This window comes from Alligator mississippiensis, chromosome 1, assembly GCF_030867095.1.
Source record: "Alligator mississippiensis isolate rAllMis1 chromosome 1, rAllMis1, whole genome shotgun sequence".
NCBI lineage: Eukaryota > Metazoa > Chordata > Crocodylia > Alligatoridae > Alligator > Alligator mississippiensis.
Genome location: NC_081824.1, coordinates 267,627,072 through 267,652,693, shown reverse-complemented (window position 1 = coordinate 267,652,693; position 25,622 = coordinate 267,627,072). Strand labels below are relative to the sequence as shown.

General features: G+C 46.6%; 1 long non-coding RNA gene across 1 annotated transcript; it reads right to left on the bottom strand.

Annotated features, from left to right (window-relative positions):
- Positions 1-9,145: 9,145 nt before the first annotated feature.
- LOC109280388 (uncharacterized) lies at positions 9,146-24,804 on the bottom strand. Its single transcript, XR_002086686.2, has 3 exons — positions 24,688-24,804; positions 23,499-23,565; positions 9,146-12,453 (listed from the first exon to the last, which is right to left on the bottom strand). It is a non-coding gene; the product is annotated as an uncharacterized LOC109280388 (long non-coding RNA).
- Between the last annotated feature and the right edge of the window lie 818 nt (positions 24,805-25,622).

The window sequence follows — 25,622 nt, the reverse complement described above, 5'->3', positions numbered from 1 at the left end:
CTTCCAAAATCACCAGTGATCCCATGCTGATTATAATCTAAATTTAGGCATGCAATTTGGGGTGAGGATCGCCTCAAAAGTGGAACAGCTCCTGGCCAGCCCTGGGCTGCTCGGGGAAATCTTCGCCCAGCCAGGGCTGCCCCAGAGGCAGGACTATTCCTGGCCAGTCCACAGCTGGATGGGGAAGCAGAGAGCCAGGAGCCAAGCAGCACAGGGATAGGGTGGGGCAGAGACCTACCCCGTCCCAGTGCTGCTCAGGTAAATCCCCACACACCTGGGGGTGGCTGAGAGCTGCCCAAGGAGTGAGACAGCTCCCGACCAGCCTCCAGCTGTGTCGAGAAGCTCCACTCTGTGCCAAACAGGGCAGATGCTGGTGAGCCCCGTGCCCCCCTGGCTTACTGCACAGTAAAATACTGTGCACTAGGCGTTCCCTGGGAGCACGTCTATATGTGCTCACTGTTGGGAGCAAATCTCCCAGTACAGGGCTGCTCCTACCCTGCTCTGCCCCCCTGCAGTAGCCAGAGGGAGCTCCAAGCTTCCCCAGGGGCTGGCAGGGAGCATGGGGGCTGTTCCCAATGTGCATGGGGCTAAGAGAGCTCTAGTAGCTGCAGTGGCAGCTATCTCCTGGATCAGTGCACATCAGGAGGGAACCTGATGTACACCGGGCCAGGAGACAGCTGCCGCTGCAGCAGGCAGAGCTCTCCTGGCCCCATGCCCATCAGGACACACAGCTGCCAGCAAGCCCCCTGCTGGGCAGAGATTCCCTGCCCAGTGGGGGGTTCTCTGGGAGTGCCCTGGGTTTGGGACAGCTGCTGGGAATCTTTCGGCAATGACCTGGTGAGGGGACTACGGATGCTCAATCACCTGGGCGATAGCGATCATCGCCTACTGGAATTCACCATCCAGCGCAGGGTGGCAAAGGCCTGCAGCAAGGCAGCAGCCCTGGACTTCACGAGGGAGGATTTCAATGAGGTAAGGAGACTAGTTGGGGAGGTACTGAGGTCCCGGAGGGGTGAGGAGTTGGGAGTCCAAGAAGAGTGGTCATTCCTTAAGGAGATGATCCTCCAAGCCCAAAGGGTGACAATCCCAACACAGATCAAAGGGGGAAAGAGGGCTCAAAAGCCCCCAAGGCTCACCAAAAACATCCAGGAACGTCTCAAAGCTAAAAAGGAGGCGTACACCCAATGGAAGGGAGGGACCATCACCTGGGAGGACTATACCTCCGTTGTTCGGGATTGTAGGGGGGCTGTTGGGAATGCCAAGGCGGAGATGGAACTGGGACTAGCGCCCCGGATCAAGGATAACAAAAAGTCCTTTTTTAAATACATAGGAGGTAAAAAGAAGGTACCAGGTAATGTGGGGCCTCTGTAGGACACGCTAGGAAATCTGGTGGTCGCACCAGATGACAAAGCTAATCTCTTTAACAATTTCTTTGCCTCCATTTTTCTGAGCAGGGACCAGGTCATCCCCCCCACCGGGATCCCCGACAGTCCCAGGGGAGGCACAGCAAGGCTCAGGGTCAGTGAGGACCTAGTCAGGGAACTTCTGGTTGGACTGGACGTGTTCAAATCAGCATGTCCTGATGATCTCCACCCCAGAGTGCTGAGGGAATTAGCAGAGGTCATTGCAGGACACCTGGCACAGCTTTACAAGCACTCATGGTGCTCTGGCAAGGTGCCAGAGGAATGGAAAAGGGCCAATGTGGTCCTCATTTTCAAAAAAGGGAGGAAGGAGGACCCAGAAAATTATAGGTGCGTTAGTCTTACCTTGGTCCTGGGGAAGCTCTTTGAGAAAATTGTCCAGGAGCACATCTGCGAGGGGCCAGCAGGGGAGTTTATGCTTAGGGGCAACCAACATAGGTTCATTTGAGGCAGGTCCTGTCAGACCAACCTGGTGGCCTTCTATGACCAGGTCACGAAATCCTGAGATGCAGGTGTTGCAGTAGATGTAGTCTTTCTGGATTTTAGGAAGGACTTCGACACTGTCTCTCACCCCATTCTCATTAAAAAGTTAGGTGACTGTGGTGTTGATGCCTACACAGTCAGATGGGTCACTAATTGGCTGGAGGGCCGCACCCAGAGAGTGGTGGTGGATGGGTCATCTTCGACCTGGAGGGATGTGGGCAGTGGGGCCCCCAGGGCTCAGTCCTCGGGCTCACACTGTTTAACATCTTCATCAGCAACTTGGATAAGGAGGTGAAAAGCACCTTGTTCAAATTCGTGGATGACACTAAGATGTGTGGAGAAGTGGGCACACTGGAGGAGAGGGAAATGTTGCAATTAGATCTGGACAGGTTACAGGGGTGGGCGGATGAGAATAGAATGGGTTTTAATGCTGACAAGTGCAAGGTGTTGCACCTGGGGAAGAAAAACCAGCAGCATACCTACAGGCTGGGGAACTCCCTTCTTATCAACACAGAGGCAGAAAAGGATCTTGGAGTCATTATAGACTCCAAGATGAACATGGGCCGCCAATGTGAGGACACAGTCAGGAAGGCTAACCGCATCTTGTCATGTATCCACAGATGCATCACGAGCAGGTCCAAGGAGGTGATCCTCCCCCTCTATGCGACGTTGGTCAGATTGCAGTTGGAGTACTGTGTCCAGTTCAGGGTGCTGCACTTCAGGAGGGATGTGGTCAGCAACAAGAGGGTCCAGAGGAGGGCCACTCACATGATCAGGGGGCAGCAAGGCAGGCCTTATGAGCAGAGGCTATGGGACCTGAACCTGTTCAGCCTCCACAAGAGAAGGCTGAGAGGGGATCTGGTGGCCATCTATAAACTGGCCAAGGGAGACCAGCAGGCAACAGGAGAGTCCCTGTTCCCCCGAACACTACGTGGAGTAACAAGGAATAATGGCCACAAGTTGATTGAGAGTAGATTCAGGCTAGATATCAGGAAGCACTACTTCACAGTCAGGGTGGCTAGGATCTGGAACCAACTTCCAAGGGAAGGGGTGCTTGCTCCTACCCTGGGGGTCTTCAAAAGGAGGCTAGACAATCAACTTCCCAGGGTCGTTTTACCCCAGCATCCTTTCCTGTCCATGGCAGGGGGTCGGACTAGATGATCTGCTCACATCCCTTCCAACCCTACCTACTATGAAACTATGAAGCAACAGATTGGTCAGGGGAAGGGAATTGGAGTGCCACTCAGGGAGCATGGGGGGCTAAATTGTCACACAACCAAAAAAGGTTGGTCCCCACTGAGCTAGGGAAATCCATAGTTGATTGTAGAAAGAGAAAAGGGTGGAGATAGGTGCTGTGGTGCAAGCCCAGGGAGAAATCAGAGCATCTTTGAATCAGGCCCTGGAATGAAAACCATGCAGAGTGTAAGGACAAAGGTGATGTGTTCCTGCTGCTCTGCATGAGTGAAAAGCTGTGAAACAGCCTTTGGGGCATGCTGGAGTCAGATATGGTCTTCTGAACTACTTCTACAAGGTTTACAGATTGCTGTAAAACTTTTCATTTCCTTTAGGTCTTAGCCCCCTCCCTCTTCTGCTCCTCTTGTAAATGAAAGATATTTTCCTCTCTCCTCTCTAGCTGCCACACTACATCTCTTTTTTGTATCCAGCCTGATTTACATTTTATCCTGTTCTTTGCAGTGTTTCATTCTTTGATTATCCCTTTCACCCAGCAGCAGCTGTTATGCATGACCCACAGTGACAAAGGAGAATATGACTGTGTCCTCCCAAGCAACCAGTTGCCTTCAGAGTCTAAGTGTAAACCTACCTAAGCCTGGAGTTCTCTGATCTACCAATTTAACTGTTAGTTCAATCTTTTTACTTGGGAACCTCCTCACCTGGCTGATAGCTGTGCCTCAGATAAATAGTGTTAGTGAAACTCCGGTGGTTGTCATCTGGTCACCCCTGAAGACTTGATAGAGGTGAGGATCACTGGATGTCCCATTCCTCAGAAGACAATGGAGGGGATGTCTGTAAATAGAGGGCAGCTGAATTCTGAGCAGCAGAGAGCCTGGTCTAAAGCTACCTCCAGAAGTCAGAATCCAGCATCTGCTCTCTCCGCTGAGGCTGGAGGAGGTAATGCCAAGAGATCTTTGTGGCTTCAGACAAAATAAGGGAAAACTTGGCAGCTTCAGTGAAGTTTTGGTATATGCTTTTAAAATGAAAGTTAAACTGAAACTCCAAGCAAATATTAGAGATGCAAACGCATGCAAAATAAAGCCAACGTAAAGGTTCCCTGACAGCCTGGCAAACTAAAACCTCTGCTTTTCACGCGGCTCCAGCAACAACCCAGAGTTTGATGCTTAAATAATAAAGACATACAAGACAGCCTGTATACACATTTCCCTTCAACTCCTTCTAGCTGCCCTAGTGTTTCAGCATCTCCTGCTCATTACTATTCACTCTTTCTCTCTCTACTTTTATTCCTCATTGGATACCTACTTAACAAGCTAGCAGGAAAATGGGTCAGAAATCACAGACATCTATGGGCAATTGATAACAGGCTGTTGCAGACTACCCTGCAAATCCATTGGCTGGCTTCTAATTCTTGAATGTCTATGTGAGGATGCATTGATTCCAGAGTCTTCCATTTTGTTCTCGACCTTGGAGCTGCTTGGGGGTATCTGCAATGCAGTAGCCGTGTCAGTTGTTCCAACATGTCTTTCGAGAGTCTTGGAGCATTCTCAGTTTGCAAGATAACTTCTCATTGAAGCCATAACTGATTTCAAGCTTTCAAAACAGCCACTGGCTGAGGAATTCTTCAGATCTCTTCAATACTTCCCAGTACCTCTGTGCTTTTGTAAATCTTGTATTCCAGTAAGTGGCTTTATTTTTGGCAAAGCAGTAAGTGTGTCTGGTGACACAGTGTTCTTTCTAGGCAAGCCCCAAAGGCCAAATTGTCAGTATTAACAATATTATTAGTATTGTTGGTATAAAAATGATAATGCATTATTGTCATATACTGGAAAGAGTCCTTGGTAAAGGGAAGAGGGTCCTTCCCATGGTTGGCATTTGTTGCTAGTAAGAAAATAAAAATTCAGTTCTATGTAAAGCCTTAATGATTTCTACTCAAGTCACTTGAGCGACCATCTATCCCCAAGTCTCTCTCTCACACGAGGGCAGAATTTCATTCTGAGAGAGAAAGTTATGGCTGCATATAAAGTGATAGAGAAAAGGTCTGAGAGGACTTCGGTTGCCACACACATCAAATTCAGTATCACTTTGGAATGGTTAAGACACCTCAAGCCAAGCCCTAAATTATTTATTTTAGAACAGAAGGTGAGCGCTCGGTAGAATCAGGATTAATAAATAATTTTAACGTTGTGTTAAACAATCCCCATAGGTAGACTTTGAACATATGGGAAGGTAACAGTAAAACAGTACAGCTCAGTTTCTGTACAGCAACTTTATAGAAATTACAGACTTGAATCCCAAGTTATCATTTTATGCTGTTTTTGTAATTCCATTTAAGTCAATGGATTTACAATGTATAAATGAACTAGAGAATCAAGTTCACAGTGTCTTCCAATCCTTGAAACATATGGGAAATGTTATATTTCCCTTATTCTCTTTAAGTTCATAGCACCAAGTACACTTCCTATGCAAAAATAAAGTCCTATTGATTATTTTGGCTGAGAAGCAGAAGGGTAGATTTGGGGTTGGAAACAGGAGGGTTTGACCTCAAGTTGATTGGAAACTTGTAAAAGAATGAGAAAGGGTTGGTGCATTGGAACACCAACAGCTTGTCAGACAAGATCAGGACAGCTGGACGGTCATTGAGAAAGGAGCTGTAAGTTGGCTAAGGAGGTTTGGTTTCTTGGAGAGGCAACATTTTTGGAAACATTTGAATTCAAGATTATGGCTGCACCCAGATGAGCATGGGCGTGCACTTGCATCAGTACAACTTGCTTCAGTGCACACCCCTGCACAAACGCTTTGTTGTGGGACAAATTGTCCCATAACAGGCAAGCTACCCTTGCCCAGCTCATTGCGACTCTTCAGCCAGAGAGAACTGGAGGCTGGGGCCAGTACAGGTGCTGGTGCTGTCTTAGCCAGTCTGGCCAGTCTTAGCTGGTGGCCTGGTAGCATTCTGGAGCAACAGGGGCAGCACAGAGGCCTGGCCAGCAGCCAGAGTGTTGGTCTGGATGCCCCGGTCTCTGTTTCTGCCAGCGCATGTTTGTTTTGCGTGTTTTGCACTGCTTGGGTGTGTCCAGATATGTGTGGATATTTGGTTCCCTGGGGACAATTAGAAGCAGCATACCTTGTACCGCATCTGCTTGTTCCCAGGGAACACCCGTGCCATGTGCACTTTGATGTGTGGCGAGTTACCCTGAGGATTGTAGCAGAGCCTGGGGCCAGCACTGTACTGGCTCCAGCAGCCTTACCTGGGCTCCTGGGGGCCTTCCAGGGCTTCAGTCATGGTGATCCTACCAGGTGGAGCCTGGCTGGCAGCCACAGCACAGCTCCGGGCAGCCCAGCTCCACTTTTCAGCAGCGCATGCTGCCCAAGCATGCACTGCTTAATTTTTTTTTCTGTGGGGGGGGGGGGGGTTGACCCCTGGATATCCGGGGGCAAAAAAGAAAAAGAAAAAAATGAAGCAGCACACACTCAGGCAACATGCCCTTGCAGCGCAGAGAAAACCAGACTGTACAGTATATGGTGCTGCAAACTTGTTTGTGGTACCACACACCACATGACTGTGCTCATCTGGACACACCACTTTTGTTTCTGGGAAATCCTGGTAGCAAATTTTTGCCATCACACTGCAAATTTTCAGTTAGTTTTAACATTCACCATGTGGGGTTTGTGGTGCCACAAACTGCACAACCCTGCTCATCTGGATGCAGCCTTTGAGTATCACCCAAGGAAGCTCTCAGAACATTGTCTCCTTATAGCTGGACTTTCACTCAAAGCTATACAGCACAGTGCAGCCCGTTTCTTCTAGCAGGGATGCCTAAGCCAGAAACTGCAGGGACCTACAGCTTTCTCTTCACAGCGAGTAGACCACCACTCTGCTTCTTGCAGGTGGAATCCAGTCTGCATGGGGAGATCAGAGTTAAAACCAAGCTAGATTATGACAGCTGTATGGAACAAACATATAAGCAAGTGGTTTTCAACCTGTTTAGATTCAGGGTGCCTTCTACAGCTTTTCTGAATTTGGCAGCACCCCTGGTTGTGAACCAATGTTGGGCTGCCTCTGCTTACCTCAGTGTTTTTCAACCAGGGTGATGCCCCATGCTCCTTGCTTTTATTAAGGTTTTCTGGTAAACCTAAAGCAGACAGGAGCTGTGGGAAAACGAATGAGTTTTTTGCCCTGGGAAAAACTCCCTTGTGGCCCTGGGGTGCATGCAGGGGAAAGGAGGGTGGTCTTGCCTGCCCTGGCTATCTTCGCACCCAGTTTCTCTAGCCAGGCAATGGAAGCAGGACTCTTCCAGCTAAGCAGTGTAAAGGGCTGCTGTAGCCCAGCCTGACCTCTCCTCATGGGCAGTGCGAGTGGCTGTGGCTAGAAGCACATTCTTGCCCCAGCTCTTCCTGACCTGATCCAGTATACTCTGCCCAGAAACAGAGGAGTGTGGGACAGTCCCGCTTGCCCTACAGTCTTCTGTTTTTGGGAGGATCATGTGGGATCAGACCAGGAAGAGCTGTAGGAAAAGTGCGGGCTCCAGCTGCAGCTGCTTCCCATCTGCCTCCACAGGAAGCCCGTGAAGCATTTCACCCTGTCTGCAGTGGCACCCGTATTGCCACATTCCTGGGTCTTACAGCACCCCAGGGTGCTGTGGTCCCTTGGTTAAAAACCACTGGTATAAGCATAGAAGATGGGGCTGCTGCCATTACACTTTTGAATTTGGAAAGGAGAAAATAGAGCTTCCATTTCCACAGCAACAAGAATTATCACCATGAATAGAACAGCCCATTGGCAGTTGAAAGAGTTGTCTCTGTCTCCTAGAACAAAGGCCTGTTCCAATTGCAATTCACAAATAAAATTGCTGGATAAAGGGATCTAATTCCAAAGGCCCTTTCTCCCCACCCTCAGCTTCGTGCATTTTTTTCAGGTCATGCCCTTTGCTTTGGGCAGCCTGATTTCCCAGTACTTTATCTGTCCTCATATATATTCTTCCCCAAAACCAGTTTATTGGATGAGGCTTTTTTGTGTTCACCCCCCCTCTGATGGTCTCTCTGTCCCTTCACATAAGTGAAATGAGATTTATCTGAGTAATGCTGTAATCTCTTTGAGACAGTGACCTCAGTACTTTTCTGGGAGATCACTGCATCCACCTGTAGTGCACAGCACCCGTCTCATTCACCTTGAGAATGCAGACACACTCTGCAGACAACAGACCTCCCATGCTACCACCTAGAGCAGATCCTACAGTTTTTCAGTGCAGTCCCAGACAAGGACTTTTGGTAAAGTGCAGGTGCTTATCCTACTAGAAGATCAATAAATCAATGCCTGGTAGCTGTTGGGTGGTATTGATTGTTTTAATCAATAAACATCAAGCCATTCCTATTACTTTCTACCTTACTATTCTGGACTTGTTTCAATGTTGCTCATTACTTCTCCTGGTGGCCAAAACCCCACCACTTCACTTGCATACTGTTTGAACACCACCAGCTCAAGTAAGCTAACAGAGCACTGGAGAGAGACAATTCCAGTGCTGTCTCCTTGGTTCCACTGAAATTCCATCCAGCACCAACTAGGAAGCCTCCTGATATCAAGTTACAAACACAAAAGCAGAACTATTTGTTCCTGAGCTCAAAAAGCTTTCACAGAAAGGAAGACACCAAGTTGAGATAAATAAGGCATAGGATAATTCCTCTTACGCTCTTCAGTGACTTGGTTATCTAATCTTCTCATATTCCTTCCACCACTATGCTCCTCACACCTGTTAGAGTGAACACAAAGAGATCTCATATTGTACTAAGTCATTTTTTGTTGTCATTTTTGTTGTTTGTTTGGTATTTGGCGGCAATTATTTTTCCATTGCAGTAAAATGATACGAAGCTTCCTGAACAAAACTGACAAAATACTGTAATAGGTTTTTTCTTTCTTCACAAGCTAAAAAGAGTATGTTAATATAACATTTAAGTGGGTAAAGAATGAAAAACGAGAGAGAAGACAAAGAGAGAGAAGGAAGGGCAAAATAAAGGAGAGGAGCAAATCCATTAATTTTTCACGTGAAAAAATCCTGTTTTCAAATCATCCTTTTATTTTTGTCAAAATAATTTACAAAGGAGCACCGTGTGTGCACAAACTCATATGCCTTCTTAGAATACAGCTGTGCTGATTTACACAGAGTTATAAGGTTTCAGGCTGTTCAATTCATTTCAATATGACAGGGGGAGGAAGAGTTGGGATTTTTCCATTGCCTAAAAATAACCGACCAAGTAGCCAGTGGCAAAATCTCAGTTATTCTGTTATCACATTCTTTAGAGTTCATATGGCCTAACATACAGCACCTGGGAGTACTGGGCACCATGGGCACAATTTTTTGTTTTGGGGGGGGGGGGGGGGGGGAGGGGTTCCCTTCCCAGAGTGACAGAACAAGCAACCCCTCAGGAGGGAATTTTGAGTAGAACCAAAGAAAGTGAAGCAGGATCTCCTGCTAACTGCAGTATCTACATCTGTCAGAGAGGTGACTTGCCCCAGGGTCTATTTTCACTAGTATCTGGCATCTTTTATTTGACTGCAACAGATCTGTTGAAAACAGAACGTAGATATAAAAGACATTTTGGAATCCCACATCTCTAGTTTGAGAGGATGGGGGACAAAGCCCCTAGACACACATGGTTTGTGTAGTGCAACAAAGTCTTATTTTGGGTTAAGTTGACATTTGAATTGAGTTATTATAAACTGAACCCCACACAGCAGGGAAATGAATTTGTGTAGAACTTGGTGCATGCCTGTATGGACCCAGTAAAAAGATACCTAGGCTACCTTCAACTAAACTAGCTTGGCTGCCAGAAGTACTACATCCTTCTCTCTCTCTCTCTCTCTCTCTCTCTCCAGGTTGACTGTTCCTAGGTGTCATGGTAGTCATGATCCATAACAATGCTACCTACTCTTCTTCTTGTGTAACAGAGATTCTTTAGAGGCTTCCCAGTTTGTGGTTAGGTATGGTCTTTGTATTATCAGATCCTTCAGTACATGGAGAAAGGTTTCTGTTTAGAAATCATAATTGAAGAGCTGCAACTAATTGAGAAAAACAACAATGGCTTAAAAAGCTCTTTGTGCCCAAAAGCAATTCAACATCTTTCCCAACTATGCCACTGGTCCAATAAAAGACATCATAAATACACCCTTGCCAATGGCTTTTAATAACAGCACAGTATGTGAGTAGACATAATACTAGGCTAAAATTTTCCAGCACAATACCAAATTACAACTCAATCAATAAAACACCAACTAAAATTATCATGACGTTATCAGAACCAGTTCTCAATCGTTAATTCATCCTGAAGTTAAGGCTGTTTTAGACCATTCTGAATCCCACTTTTTTCAAATAAATTCTTGCATTGATGTCACATGCACCACAATTCCCACAAACTCCCAGATGGAAAGCAGCATGGTTTAGCAAAGGATTTAAAATTGATTAAATATGACCCTTAAAGTAATTTAAGCAAATAATCTGTCCCTTTTTTGCCCTGAACAACTGGTTTCTGAATCTTCTAACACCTTCTAGACCTGTTGAGTTAATTCTTGATGTGTTGTTGTTTATTTTTAAACAAGCAGATTGCCAGAATTTGACTGTCTACAAAAATAAAGATACAGTCTCTGTTTCCCTACCACAGAAGCTTAATTTTGTCTAGCAAGTATCTGCAAAGGAACCAGGAACTTCTCAATGAATTTGTTTTGGAATATTTCCTAAGCAGCTGCTGATTCTTTCAGACTAACAAGAGAAAAGAAATCTGAGAGGAGAAACTGCAGCTGCTGCCACAACAGAGGGAGCTTATTACAAGACATTGAACTCTTGTTTTTTACCCCTCATTTGTTTGGTTTTTGTTTGAGTGATGAATTACTAAAGAAAAGCCATATCATTAAACTGATATGTAGCCCACCAAGGGGCAGGTTCCCATTCTGCTACAGAAGACTTAGAGGCCAGTTTTATTTGGTAATAGATCAATTAAAACACCATTTTTCCCTGTGGTGTTTTTATGACACCTCTGCATGACCATGGCTTTATGTGTAAATAAACTTCCTTTTTCATGACCTTGTGACAAGGTATTTTAGCAGAATTTGCAGTTTCGTTGGAATCTGACAGGGCCATGCCATGAGCACTTGTGCTATGGCCTTGAACTTGTGACATGCACCACCCCAGTAGGGCTGTGCGAAGCTTCGGTCCCCAATTCAATTTGGCAGAGATTCAGCCCTATTCAGTGGCCGAATCTCTGACTCTGACTTGAATCAGGAGACCCTTTAATCTCTCCGAATCAAATCAGAACCCTCCAAATCGATTTGGAGAGATTTGGAAAGATTCTGTGATTCAGACATAGACACAGCTTTAAATGTTTTTCTACATACCTCAAGGTACCAGCCAGCTCATAAATGCTGCGATGGTGGAATGGATGGAGCGTCCCACAGGAGCTAGAGGGGCTCCCCAGACCCTGGAGTATAGGTTGTAACTGTGTTGGTCTAAGGACATAGGCAGACAAGGTGCTTTGGGTAAATCTGATATCTTTTATTAGACCAACTATTTGACTTGGTCTAATAAAAGGTACAGTCCCTGGCAAAACTTCAACACAGTTATAAGTAAAAGGAAATGGGATCTCCAACTAAGAAGAATTCACAAGCCTGCTGACTGCTAGATGCCATAGTCCTAAATTACCTGTTTATGAAACCACTGTATCAAAAATCCAGAGAAAAATTTGAATTCAGGGCAGCTGCTGCCTCAATCTACAGAAAAGGAAACTGAATTGGCCAATTTGGAATCTCCGATTCTAAGAAGAATAACTCTCAAATGGAAAACAACTTAGAGAGAATGGGAGCATATCCAATAATCATTAGCAAGTTAGATAGAAGCCAATTTGCCCTATCTTCTTCTCTGGTGCCAAACAATACAAACTCAAAAAGATATGCCTGATCCATCACTGACTTCAGGGGAACCAATTAGGCTCAAAAGGCAAATAATACTAGGCATAAAATTTCCTAAGAAATGAGAGAACTCTATTCAGATTAAAAAAACCCTGCTCTTAGACTTCTACCTGCCTCTCTTTCCTAACATTCACACCCACTTCAATCTGATCCTTTTCAGAGGTTTGAAAAATGAATTAGCAATGCATACTATTTTACTTGATTCAGCATTTCTGGGTACTGGCTAGGGCCAGAGACAATGGCAAAATATTATGAAACCAGATGTTTTCCTGCTGCTTCCAGTTCTATTTTTGCAGACAAAGCAGTTTCATAGAAGCTTAATTTTGTTTGAATGGGGTCTTGAAATCCTGAGTGTCACCCATCATTACTTCATATTCAGATTATGGTTCCATGAGGTATTGAGGCCTAAGCCAAAAGGAAGAAAGCAGAGTCATCATGTTAGGTAGGCAATGTGAAGAAATCCTACTCAGACTGCCTCACCTCTGTATTGACACAGCCCAGCCCAGCCCAGCCCAGCCCAGCCCCCTCTGTTTTTTCACACTACCTGGTTTCATTCACCTGGTCACCTAGGTGACTGGGCTGAAACAAATTCTTAAGGGAGGGGGGAGCTTGCTCTTCATTTGTCCTGCATCAGGCATTTTGGGAAGGGGACAGGAAGTCATTCTGGAGACTCAGAGAAGCTTGGACCACTGGAGAGATGGTCCAGATGATTTTACTGTGAGTAGACTTGGAAATTTAGCCAGTATATTAGGATGAAGTGGTTTTAGACACGTGTTGAAAAGGGTCCCCGAACTCAAATTTGATGAAAAGCTCAATTTATTCTGTACTGCTCAAGGTGTTTTGGTTTTCTCTTAAACTTCCTCCATTCTATCCCTTTCCCATTCTCTGATCAATAAAAAGCTATCTGGCTCAGCACGCCTAGCTGTGTATGCCTGAGGGGAGAGGGGTCAGAGATGCGTTTCGCTCCTAGCAGCACTCGGCTGTTTATTAACTAATTCCTTCCTACCTGAGAGTATCTTGGGAGGCTTTGGGCAATAAGGATCACCCAGAAACACTCTCAGGGGCCAAAGTACCACCAAGGCTAGCTCGGTCTATGTACCCCGGGCTGCACAGATCCCTAACAGAGACCAGTGCCTGGGTGGTGGTAGCATTACCCCAGGCTTGAGGGAGGTCTCCGGATGTAGGCACCCCAGGGGATACTCCCAAAGCATGGTATTGGGCTGCCCACAGTGAGGTGGGTGGCTCAGAGTAGTAGTACCCCCAACTGTCCCGCCACAGGCAGAACTTAATTTATTCACTTTGGATAATCACCACAGCCACTGTATGAAACTGAAAAAACTATCCAGCAATTAGTAAACTTCTATGTGCTAATCTGAATGGGGCCCAACCTCCATGTCATCATTTCTCGCTGCTGACTACCTACAGAGTGTCTGTAAGCATGCTGGTTTTGGGGAGGGTATATTACTTAGCCAAAACACTATGCTAGCAAGCAGTTTGCCTCATTCTAGATTGTGACCGCGTGAGATTGCTCATTGTTTGCCCCAAAGAGTTTAGCTGAGTCAGCCTACATCAAGATATACCTATACTGTCTCTATGGCAATCCTAAAACCATGGCTGACAAAGAAGTACTATGCACTTGTCTCTGCTTTGCATGTGCTAATGCCAAAAAATCAGTTGTTGTGTGGCTACTGTTAGAGTAGTGTTGCTCAAAGTTTTGGCCCCACAGGCCATATGAGTGGCACAGGACTGGTCTGTGAACCCGACTGAGCACCGCATGCCAGGATTGTGCCCTGCTTGGCCTCAGCTAGCCCTACGCACTAGGATTGGACCCACACCATCCCCACACACTGGGATCAGGCCCTGGAGTACCACAGGCACTGGGATTGGGCCCTGGGCCCCTGCACCACCCCCTGCCCCACACCATCTTATATGACCGATTTGGTACACACAGCCACGCTTTTGAGCCTGTGGTGCTCCTCAGAGGTCTGAAAATTTTGGCAATGGAAGAGTGGTGCCATCATGGTGTCACAAGTTGAGCACCCCTATGTTAGAACAACAGTGTGAATTCCTAGTCTCACTCTAAGGAGCCACTCAAGGCCAATTTCCTGGACATGTCCCAGAACACACTTCACAAAGTGAAAAAAAGACTTTTTTTTGGCTCCAGCATGAGCGTGGAATGAGAGTCAGCAGACAGGTATTGTTCCTTGACAGCAGTTGCAGGAGCCCAGTGGAGGTGGGAGAGATGAACCTTTAGGCATTTATTAAAAAGCAGGGATCCTCTACAACTCTGAAAATGCTATTTTGTAGAAACACTTCTCTAGCCAGGGGTTACTGACTGGATTAATTGCAATAGCTCTTTGAAGGGCATCTTAATCTACATTATCAACTACCATGTTCACTGTGCATAATATTTTAGAAACAAAGAGTAAAAACGAACCAGAAAATGGGAGATCATAATCTTTGTATCTTTCAATCTACTTTTAAAAAATTGCCTAAAGTGTAGATTAATAATATAATATATTATACCTCTTATATCTACAACCTTAGAAAAAAGTCACCAGAAAAGCACCGTGAGCTCTTTAAAAAAAAAATATTACTTCCTAAACAATCAGCTAAACCTTATCTTTTTAAGTAGCCAACCCCCCAAATCATTCACAGATAGGTGTAATTACAGCCATCATAGTGACTTGCAAAAAAAGGCCCTTCCTATTTGAGATTTGTGTTCACTGTGTATTTTGGAGTCAAAGACAGCTTAGAAACACACACAAATTTAATACTGACTCAACAAATTTTAATTCCTTCTGGCTCCACAGAGCAAGCGCAGTTACAGAAAAGGTGACTGGAGTCCATCCTGTCTTACGCAAAGACATCGTCAGCTAAATTCCACTAGCAGAATCTTTTTATTGCATTTACATGTAATGAAAGAAGGAGTAGAAAGAGCACAACTGGATTAGTCTCCACAGCTTTGCAAGCTACAAAAATTAAGTGTAGAGTGCGGTTTCCAGGATATAAAATGGAAAAGATAAAAAGCCAGATTCCTGTATGGGGTTGTCATTGGCTTCAGTAGAGCTATACCAGTTTGCACTGGCTGGTGATCTGGCCTAGCTTTTCAGATCATGGCAAACATTCAAAGAAAGAAGAGGCATGAATTCTCCAAATGACAGAGAGAGACAGAGACTCCTCAGAAATTCAATGGTACAATATGAAGGAAAGTAGCGAGAGACACATAGCTATTTATACTATCCATTTGATGTATGAGTTAGTAAAGGAGGATAACTATAGAAGCTCAGAGAGCTGATTTGACAGCGCTACAATCCCAATTAGCACTGTGCATGGGCTCCAGTTCTTCTCCCACTGACATCAGTGCCAGTGATTTAACTGGTAACAGGTTCTGACCCTTTAGGGACCCATAGGGGACTCCAGCAATTCAAACTCCATCTTGCAATTTATGGCCCTGATCCAATGCCCACTCCAGTCAACAAGACTCTTTCCACTGACTTCAAAGGACATTGGCTCAGGCCTTCATTTGTCAGCAGCTTGTTTGAGTGTAATTAAAGCTATATTGTGTGTAGATGTGGGTGGGTACAACTTCTAAGACGATGCATTTTTCTATCATTGGTTGCTTAGTAAGACTGATGATGATGATAATATCAGTAACAGAAGCATCTATTTTCTCTGTGCTGTGAGCCTGCCAGAGGCTGCCAAGTGTTGTGTGATGAAAGGAAATGAGAGTTTTCCTCATCCCAGTTTTATGAAAATCTATAGGAAAAGACAACTCAAAATCCCTCCTTTCCCTGATGTCTGTTCTTCTTAACACAACTCTCTACTCCCCACTTCATTAGGTTGTTTCACAGGGTGCATTTTTAATTGTTTTTAATTCCTGTTGGCATTTCTGAGTTTGGGGCTGAAAGCAGCTGTGTTACTGACAAGCAATGTTATTTATGACAGACTCTGAGGGAGGCCAGTGCATGTAATATGCCTTGGGAGACCAGTCAGATGAAATGTTTCCAGAAGTTGGGAGCAGGGTCAGATAGCTCAAGCCCAGGACTGGGAACCAAGTATCAGCCAGGGAAGAGCAAGCCTGTTTACAACCTGTGTGAATCCCAAGGCAGGTCAGATTGAATGCTCAAACTAAGACAACCCAAATCAAAGGCCATGCTTGAAAATGTGCACCATCCTATATCACTCTCCTGATCTCAAAAATAAACTAGGTAAAGAACAAGATTGTGACAGTGCACCAAGCCAGCAGCAGAGAGCCTCAACTACACCACCTTAGGACCAGACCAAAGAAAGAATTGCAAGTCCTTCCTTCGTTCCACTCTTGGGTAAGAAATCTTTTGCTGGCTTGACCATACAGCTGCATTTAGCTTTCCCACATCCTAACAAGTTGTGTCGGGATGCTGTCCAGGGTTGCCCCCATTCTGCCTTTCTCTTCCAGCCATGTGGGGCAAAATGAAATTTTGCTTCTAACATTGCAAACTGCTTAGCATTATTATTATGAAAAAAGTGTTAATGTACTGTGCATTGCATTACATTGTACTGTCACTAAATGGTTAATTGTCTCAGGATATGTAGAAATGGGCTAAAACCAAGTGGATGGGAACTGCTGTGTTGCTTGGGAATTGCCGAGGAATAGTAAAATGTGATACGTTGCTGCAATTATTCTAGCCTACATCTGTGTTTAATCAGCCTAAATTGTCCAGCTGTCTGCCAGAAGAAGCTCTTATGGAAGCTGTTTGGATGGCTGTTTTTATCTCTCTGGAATCTCTATTATAGGAACAAGTAGCACTACCTATTATTGTGGTTGCCATTATAAGACCATGTTTTGAGATACTTATAACTTTACCGAATTTTAATTTTTTGGACTGAAATTTTCTGTCAGGAATTTGCTCTGAGTTGGGTCCCGCCCCTCCAAAATTTCAAGCAAAATGGTTTAGCTGTTTTAGAGAATGCAGCTAGGGAAAAAGACATTGTTTCCCTTATGTTAACTTCTGGCAATCTTTTCTTGGAAAAACTGTAGCACCCCTGTGCTTTAGGAAAGCTGATCTCAATGCACTCAGGTGATTAGTCAAGGAAGCACTGCAGAGTAGGAGATTTGAAGAGATGGAAGCCCAAGAAGGGTGGCTGTGCCTAAAGGAAACGATCCTTCGGGCACAAAGCAAGACGATCCCCGAGCGAGGCAAAAAAGGGAAAGGGGCCAGGAGGCTTCCATGGCTGACCAGAGAAATCCAGGGCAGCCTAAGGGCCAAAAGGGGAGCACATAAAAAGTGGAAACAGGGTGAGATCACTAAAGATGAATATAGCTCCTCTGCTCGTGCTTGTAGGGAGGCAGTTAGGCGGGCCAAAGCTACCATGGAGCTGAGGATGACAACCCAAGTAAAAGACAACAAGAAATTGTTTTTTAGATATATTGGGAGTAAAAGGAAGGCCCAGGGAGGAATAGGACCCCTGCTAAATGGGCAGAAACAATTGGTGACAGACAGGGGGGACAAGGCTGAACTCCTCAACGAGTTCTTTGCCTCAGCGTTCCTAAGCGAGGGGCACAACAAGTCTCTCACTGGGGTTGTAGAGAGGCAGCAGCAAGGCGCCAGACTTCCATACGTAGATCCTGAGGTGGTGCAGAGTCACTTGGAAGAACTGGATGCCTTTAAGTCGGCAGGCCCAGATGAGCTCCATCCGAGGGTGCTGAAGGCACTGGCCGACATCATTGCAGAGCCACTGGCAGGAATATTCGAACGCTCGTGGCGCACAGGCCAAGTCCCGGAGGACTGGAAAAGGGCTAACGTGGTCCCCATTTTCAAAAAGGGGAGGAAGGAGGACCCGGGCAACTATAGGCCAGTCAGTCTCACCTCCATCCTTGGTAAAGTCTTTGAAAAAATTATCAAGGCTCACATTTGTGAGAGCCCAGCAGGGCAAATTATGCTGAGGGGAAACCAGCACGGGTTTGTGGCGGGCAGATCATGCCTGACCAATCTAGTCTCTTTCTATGACCAGGTTACGAAACGCCTGGACACAGGAGGAGGGGTGGATGTCGTATACTTAGACTTCAGGAAGGCCTTCGATACGGTATCCCACCCCATACTGGTGAACAAGTTAAGAGGCTGTGATGTGGATGACTACACAGTCCGGTGGGTGGCGAATTGGCTAGAGGGTCGCACCCAAAGAGTCGTGGTAGATGGGTCGGTCTCGACCTGGAAGGGTGTGGGCAGTGGGGTCCCGCAGGGCTCGGTCCATGGACCGATACTCTTTAATGTCTTCATCAGTGACTTGGACGAGGGAGTCAAATGTACTCTGTCCAAGTTTGCAGATGACACAAAGCTATGGGAAGAAGTGGACACGCCGGAGGGCAGGGAACAGCTTCAGGCAGACCTGGATCGGTTGGACAAGTGGGCAGAAAACAACAGGATGCAGTTCAACAAGGAGAAATGCAAAGTGCTGCACCTAGGGAGGAAAAATGTCCAGCATACCTACAGCCTAGGGAATGACCTGCTGGGTGGCACAGAGGTGGAAAGGGATCTTGGAGTCCTAGTGGACTCCAAGATGAACATGAGCCGGCAGTGTGACAAAGCCATCAGAAAAGCCAATGGCACTTTATCGTTCATCAGCAGATGCATGACAAATAGGTCCAAGGAGGTGATACTTCCCCTCTATAGGGCGCTGGTCAGACTGCAGTTGGAGTACTGCGTGCAATTCTGGGCACCACACTTCAAGAAGGATGCGGATAACCTGGAGAGGGTCCAGAGAAGGGCAACTCGTATGGTCAAGGGCCTGCAGACCAAGCCCTACGAGGAGAGACTAGAGAAACTGGACCTTTTCAGCCTCTGCAAGAGAAGGTTGAGAGGCGACCTTGTGGCTGCCTATAAGTTCATCACAGGGGCACAGAAGGGAATTGGTGAGTATTTATTCACCAAGGCGCCCCCGGGGGTTACAAGAAACAATGGCCACAAGCTAGCAGAGAGCAGATTTAGATTGGACATTAGGAAGAACTTCTTCACAGTTCGAGTGGCCAAGGTCTGGAATGGGCTCCCAAGGGAGGTGGTGCTCTCCCCTACCCTGGGGGTCTTCAAGAGGAGGTTAGATGAGTATCTAGCTGGGGTCATCTAGACCCAGCACTCTTTCCTGCTTATGCAGGGGGTCAGACTCGATGATCTATTGAGGTCCCTTCCGACCCTAACATCTATGAATCTATGAAGCAGGGAGTTGAAGTTTAGCAGAACTTTCTGTCAAGGAAATGCCTTTTGTTGTCCTGAAAATCTGCAAAATATTAACCAGATTATAAGCCTCTGAAAAATACAGTTTATACTTGCTCATTAGAGACTTTATAGCTTTTAGCACTTCTAGACATCTATCAGCACTGGACATCATACACCCAGAGGCTGAGCAGTTCTTAGCTGTTGTAGTTCTTAGCTAGTCAAGCTGTTCTGGATCTGGACTCTGAAACAGGCCAGGAGGACTCCTTTCTGGTCTCAATAAACCCCATAACCTGTGGCTGGACCTGCTGAGGTGAGGGAAAGAGCTGATTGGGACTGAAGACTGGCAGATACAGGAAGAGGTAAAAACAGAAAGACATTAGGGTGAAGGGAGAGATTAGGACTGGCTAGACAGAGAAATTGGCACCAAGAACCAGTGGGCATGTGTACACGAGATGCTTTGCTGCACAGTAGATCAAATTACTGCATAGTAAGTGTCACTGTCTACACATGCAGATCCTTACTGCGCAGTAATTCGCTCTACTCAGCAGTTAATTTGCTACCTGCAAATACAAGTAGTAAATTAACTGCTGACTAATTACAATGCAGTAAGGCATGTGTAGATGGCTGACCAGGAGCAATTTTGCTCCCACTCAGCCAGGCAGCAGGGGGTGGGAGATTGCTCTCTGGCCTTGTGAGCTGCCTGCTGCTGGGACAGGCTCCACCACTGGAGCCCGGGTGGAGACAGCATCCCTCTGCCCCACATGGCAGGGAGCTCCCAGCCCCCTTTCCACCATCGGGATTGCAGAGTGGGGGCTGGGAGCTCCCTGCACAAGGAGAGTTCCCTGCCCAGCCTGGAGCTGACTGGGACCTGCCCAGACCAGACCAGTTTCCAGCCAGTCCCAGGCTGCGCAGGGAAGTCTGCATGTGCAGCCTGGAGCTGGCTGGGGACTGTCCCATGTTGGGCACTCCCCAGCCAGCTCTGGGCTGCACATGCAGACATCGCCGTGCAGCCTGGGGCTGGCCAGGAACTGTCTCAACCTGGGGCAGGTTTCAGCCCCTCACCTTTTTCCCAGGCCCATGACCCGATCAGGCAATTGAGGCATGGAGTTTGGAAAAAGCTGCAGGGAAGGAGCAGGTCCCAGCCCCCTGCCTCAGTCTGCCAGTGGGGCAGCTAGCAGTGAACCCCTGGCTGGATGGGGAATTCCTGCCCAGCCAGATGTGCACTCCTAGCTGTCCCACCAGAGGATCAGGTTAGGGGCCTGGGACCTGCCACTTCCCGACAGCTTTTTCCAAGCCCCCTGCCCCTGATCAGGGAGCTGGGGCAAGGCGCTCCCTGCTGCTGGGGCAGGGGGATATTGTCCCCACCCAGGCCCTGCCATCAGCGCCCACCCCAGCAAGTGGCAGCTTCTGGGGGCAGAGAGCAATCTCCCAGCCCCTGCCAGGAGACAGCTCTGTCCTAGCCCCATGCTCCCTGCCAACCCCTGGGCTAGCACCCAGAGGGATGCTAGAGCTCCCCCTGACTGCTGCAAGGGGCCGGTGCAGGGCCAGAGAGGGCAGGAGCAAACTGCTGCCGGGATCAGCAAATCTGCTTCCAAATGGGCACACGTGTAGATGCCTTTAAATTATTCTGGAGTAAACCCATCCAGCCTCATTTGCATGTGTAGATGTGCCCAGTGAAGAGGAAAATAAGGCCAGATCTGACAAAGATCTGTGGTATAGAGGGACAAATAGTACTGTCTGAGCAAAACAACAAGCCGTGGGGACACTGTCTGAACAAGGTGCCCGGGGATAGAGACTAAGTGACTGGGAGCCAAAAGGGAAATGAAAGATATATGCAGGAAGGAAACAGTTGGAGACCAAAGGAAGCGAAGTAAGAGACCATAGGAAAAAGAACTGAGACAGCAATGAGCCACGACAAGACATGACTAGAACAAGGATGTGTTGGAGGGACAGAAGGTGTTATGTTTTGGGTGAGGGAAGGGCAGAAAGTCTATACGCACTAAGACTCAATCTTCCAAAAACTGGTATAAAACCCCATATCCTGGAGGCTCTGCTGTCAGCAAGTATCTATGAAACAGAAAACATCCCATCCCCTTCTAGTGCTGCTCCACGTAGCATTAGTATGTTGTCCTCCCCTATTCATTCTTTATTGGCTGAGGTGCAGTGGGCTATGTGGTTAGTCTGAAAGGTCTACTGATGACCCATGTGGATGCTGATATGATAGGACCCATGTGGTAACATGATAGGATTTGGAGTATTTTGGTGTTGTTGCATAATTTCACACAGGGCCTGTCTCATTACAGTTTCATAGTTTCATAGTAGCTAGGGTCAGGAGGGACCTGAACAGATCATCTAGCCTGACCCCCTGCCACAGGCAGGAATGAATGCTGGGTTCACAAGACCCCAGACAGGCGACCATCCAACCTCCTCTTGAATTTGCCCAAGGTAGGGGCGAGAACCACTTCCCTGGGAAGTTGGTTCCAGATTTTGGCCACCCTAACTGTAAAATATTGCCTTCTGATCTCTAACCTAAACCTATTCTCCATCAGCTTATGACCATTGTTCCTCGTCACCCCAGGTAGTGCTGGGGAGAATAGGGCTCTGCCTATTTGCTGTTGATCTCCCCTGATGAGCTTGTAGGCAGCCACCAGGTCCTCCCTCAGCCTCCTCTTGCTGAGGCTGAACAGGTTCAGGTCCCTCAGTCTCTCCTCGTAGGGCCTGTCCTGCTGCCCTCTCACCAGTGGGTGGCCCTCCTCTGAACCCTCTCCAGGCTGGCCACATCCCTTTTGAAGTGCGGCGCCCAGTACTGGACACAGTACTCCAACTGCGGCCTGACCAAAGTCGCATAGAGGGGGAGTATCACCTCTCTGGACTGGCTTGAGATGCACCTTTGGATGCATGACAAGGTATGGCTGGCCTTGCTGGCTGTGGTCTGGCATTGGCGGCTCATGTTCATCTTGGAGTCAATAATGACTCCGAGATCCCTTTCCGCCTCTGTGCTTTCAAGAAGGGAACTCCCCAGCCTGTATGTATGCTGTGGCTTCCTTCTCCCAAGGTGCAGCACCCTGCATTTCTCTACATTGAACCCCATCCTATTCTTGTCTGCCCACTTCTGTAGCCTGTCTAAATCTAGTTACAGCCTCTCTCCCTTCAAGTGTGTCCACCTCACCACACATCTTAGTGTCATCAGCAAACTTGGACAGCGTGCTTTCCACCCCCTCATCCAAGTCATTGATGAAGATGTTAAGCAGTGTAGGCCTGAGGACCAAGCCCTGGGGTACCCCGCTGCTCACATCTCACCAGGTTGAGTACAACCCATCCACCACTACTCTCTGTGTGTGCCCCATCGGCCAATTTTTTACCCATCCAACTGTGCAGACATCAATGCTATAGTTGCTTAATTTATTGATGAGGATGGGGTAAGAGACAGTGTCAAAGGCCTTCTTAAAGTCTAGAAAGACTACGTCCACGGTGACACCATCATCCAAGGATTTAGTTACTTGGTCATAAAAGGCAATCAGGTTGGTCGAGCAGGACCTGCCTTTGATGAACCCATGCTGGTTGCTCCTGAGCATGATCTCCCCTGCAGGCCCCCCACAGATGTGCTCCTTGATGATTCTCTCCAAGATCTTCCTGAGCACCGAGGTGAGGCTTACAGGCCTATAGTTACTTGGGTCCTCCTTCCTCCCTTTCTTGAAAAAGACAGGTTGGATGGTGGTCAAGTTATTCAATATATGGTTTTCCCCTCATTATTCAATATATGGCTCCATGCCTTATGTACTTTGCATGCTGTTCAAACCCAGGACTCTGAAGATAGAATGATTTGCTTCCTCAAAGATTTTTGCTAATAGCTGTGCAACTTCTCAAACCACCCTGTGCTTGTGTTTTCGAGAGACTGGTGTGAAGTGAGGGGATAGTATAGTCCTCTTTTACAGATGGAGAATTGAGGCATAAGGAGATTAAGTTCAATTAGTCATTCAAGGCCAAGGGTGAGATTTTTCAGCCTACTTGGCATAATATAGCATTACATGTTCAGAGCAGAGATCTTACTGACTTCAAGCTGTAGCTGTGAGCATTCAGCATTCTGCAAATCAGGCCCCAGAGTCCCAAATCAGGCATCAGAAAATAAGAACATACACACAAGTAACAAACACTTGAGGAAAGTTCAGTTTAAGTCACTTGCATAATATTACGCAGGAACCCTGGGGCAAAGGTGAGAACACAACCCAATTTTCCAGGACAAACCAATTCAAATACCTTAAACCTGAGATTGTCCTTTCTCTTCCTTCAATTCCCTGCTCAATGACTGTGGTCCTTTCAGCTTCTGCAACAAACAAAGCAGGTGTCTTAATGAACAATAGCCTCCTTCATCACACAAGCCTGATTCATCCTCAGAACAGCAGCATCCTGCGTGCTAGCTAAGATAGGGATCCTGTGGATAAACTAGTATGTGATGATATCATTAAAGAATGCATACGCACAAAGGGACCAAATTAAGATAGCAAGGACAACCATAGACACTGCTGGAGTAATCAGCATTTCCAAATGTCTGTGTGTTTGTCTTTGCAAAGTTACCAACATTTCTCTTTTATAATTTGGAAGATGTGTAATATTTAATAACCTATTTCTTAAGGATTTCTATCTGAGCTGTGAAGAGGAGGAAATGGCCAGTGGTTAAAGGACTAGCATAGGACTTGGAAGATCTGGGTTCAACATACTTGCTCTTCTTCTCATGTGACCCTGAACAAGCCATTTGAAATCAATACATTTAGGCAGCTAAATTCCTTTTGGGTTCACAGTGCCTCTCTGCGCTCCTTTAGGGCTTCTCTGTGCCTCGGCTCCTCTCTGTAAAATGGGAACAATAGCACTGCTCGACTTTTCACAGGTGTTGTGATGGTAAGTGCATTAAACATTGAGAGGTGCTCAAAGACTCAGTGGTAAATAAAATCATAGAAGGATGAGCTTTGTTGTTTACCCATTACTCAGCACCACAAAGAATCTCATTTAAAAACAAAAATTAAAGTTCTTCCTGCAATCATTAGACGAACCCTAAAGCAGGCTGTCAACTGATCTACAGTCTCTTGATCTTCTTTGCAGCCTGTGTCACGACTGGCATCAATTTCTATCAAGACTGTCACCACAGCACTATGCTGAAAAATGCCTGCTTGAATTTTATCCTTTAAAAAAAGCAGTGCAGGTTTCACAGTATATTCAGGGTGCCTCATACATTTCACCACAAACCTTTTTGTGCTGCCCTGCTGAGCAAAATGGAAGCAATTCTCCTTCAGCAAACCAGTTGTTTGGATTCCTAACAGCTATACTTCTGAACAGCAGCTATTACAAGCCTGAGAAAAAAAATCTTGTTGTTTTTCTAAGATCAGAAATTGTGATACACAGCAACTGAAGGTCAAGCCCTGTGCTTTGCTAACATTTTAGAAGACCTTACCATCTGTGATGATGATTCAGATTGGTGGCTTTGTGAAATTTCTTGGGCAGGGAGACATTCTCTAGATTAATATTTTCAAAATTCTGATGCTTCCGAAGTGATGTTTGGTCTTCCCTCTCCCTTCACTGTTCTTCCCCGCTGTGCCTGTGGGAAGGGCCTGTCAAATCAGACAGCCACCTCATTAACATATCTGGACAGGTTAAGAAATGCACTGCTTCCATCAGCAAGACAACATGACACACAACCAAGAAAGGAAGATACAGAGGTCCCTGCTCTTGGTCTCTTGGAGTGAGAGCAGCGAGATGCTGAGCTTCCAGCAGAGTGCATGTCACAAGTGCACAAGAAACAACCAGTAAAGAAATACTGCTGGGAAGGCATCCTTGCACTGTCCTCAGCATGCAGCAGGGAAAGGAAATGCTATTTAAATGAGTACCAAATACTGTCCAGTGGAAACCCCACAGGCCACTTGCCAGGAGCCCTTTCTGAGAGCCATCCAATTTGAAGAGGGGGTGAATGACAAGGTTGATGGGGGAGAAGCAGATGATGATGAAGACGAAGACAATGTGGACTAAGGCCTGGGGAAGGGAACAGAGGATTTGGGGGTAGAGGGTAGGAAGAGAAGGGGGCTGTAGAGGGATCAGAGATGGCTTGGCGTAACAGGTAAAGGATTTGGTGCTGGATATGTGGGTGCGCAAGTGCGCAGGTACAGCTATTGTAATAGCATTTTGATGGTGGAATGGTGTATGTGTGCTAGGAACTATCAGGTGAACCAGGCTGGTCATGAAGCAGTGCTGCCATTGTAAAGGTGTGTGTGTGTGTGTGTGTGTGTGTGTGTGTGCGTGCGTGCGTGCACGCACTTGCATGCATATACGTGTGTGTGTGTGTGTGTGTGTGTGTGTGTGTGTGTGTGTGTATTCCTCGTGCCCTGCAAAAAT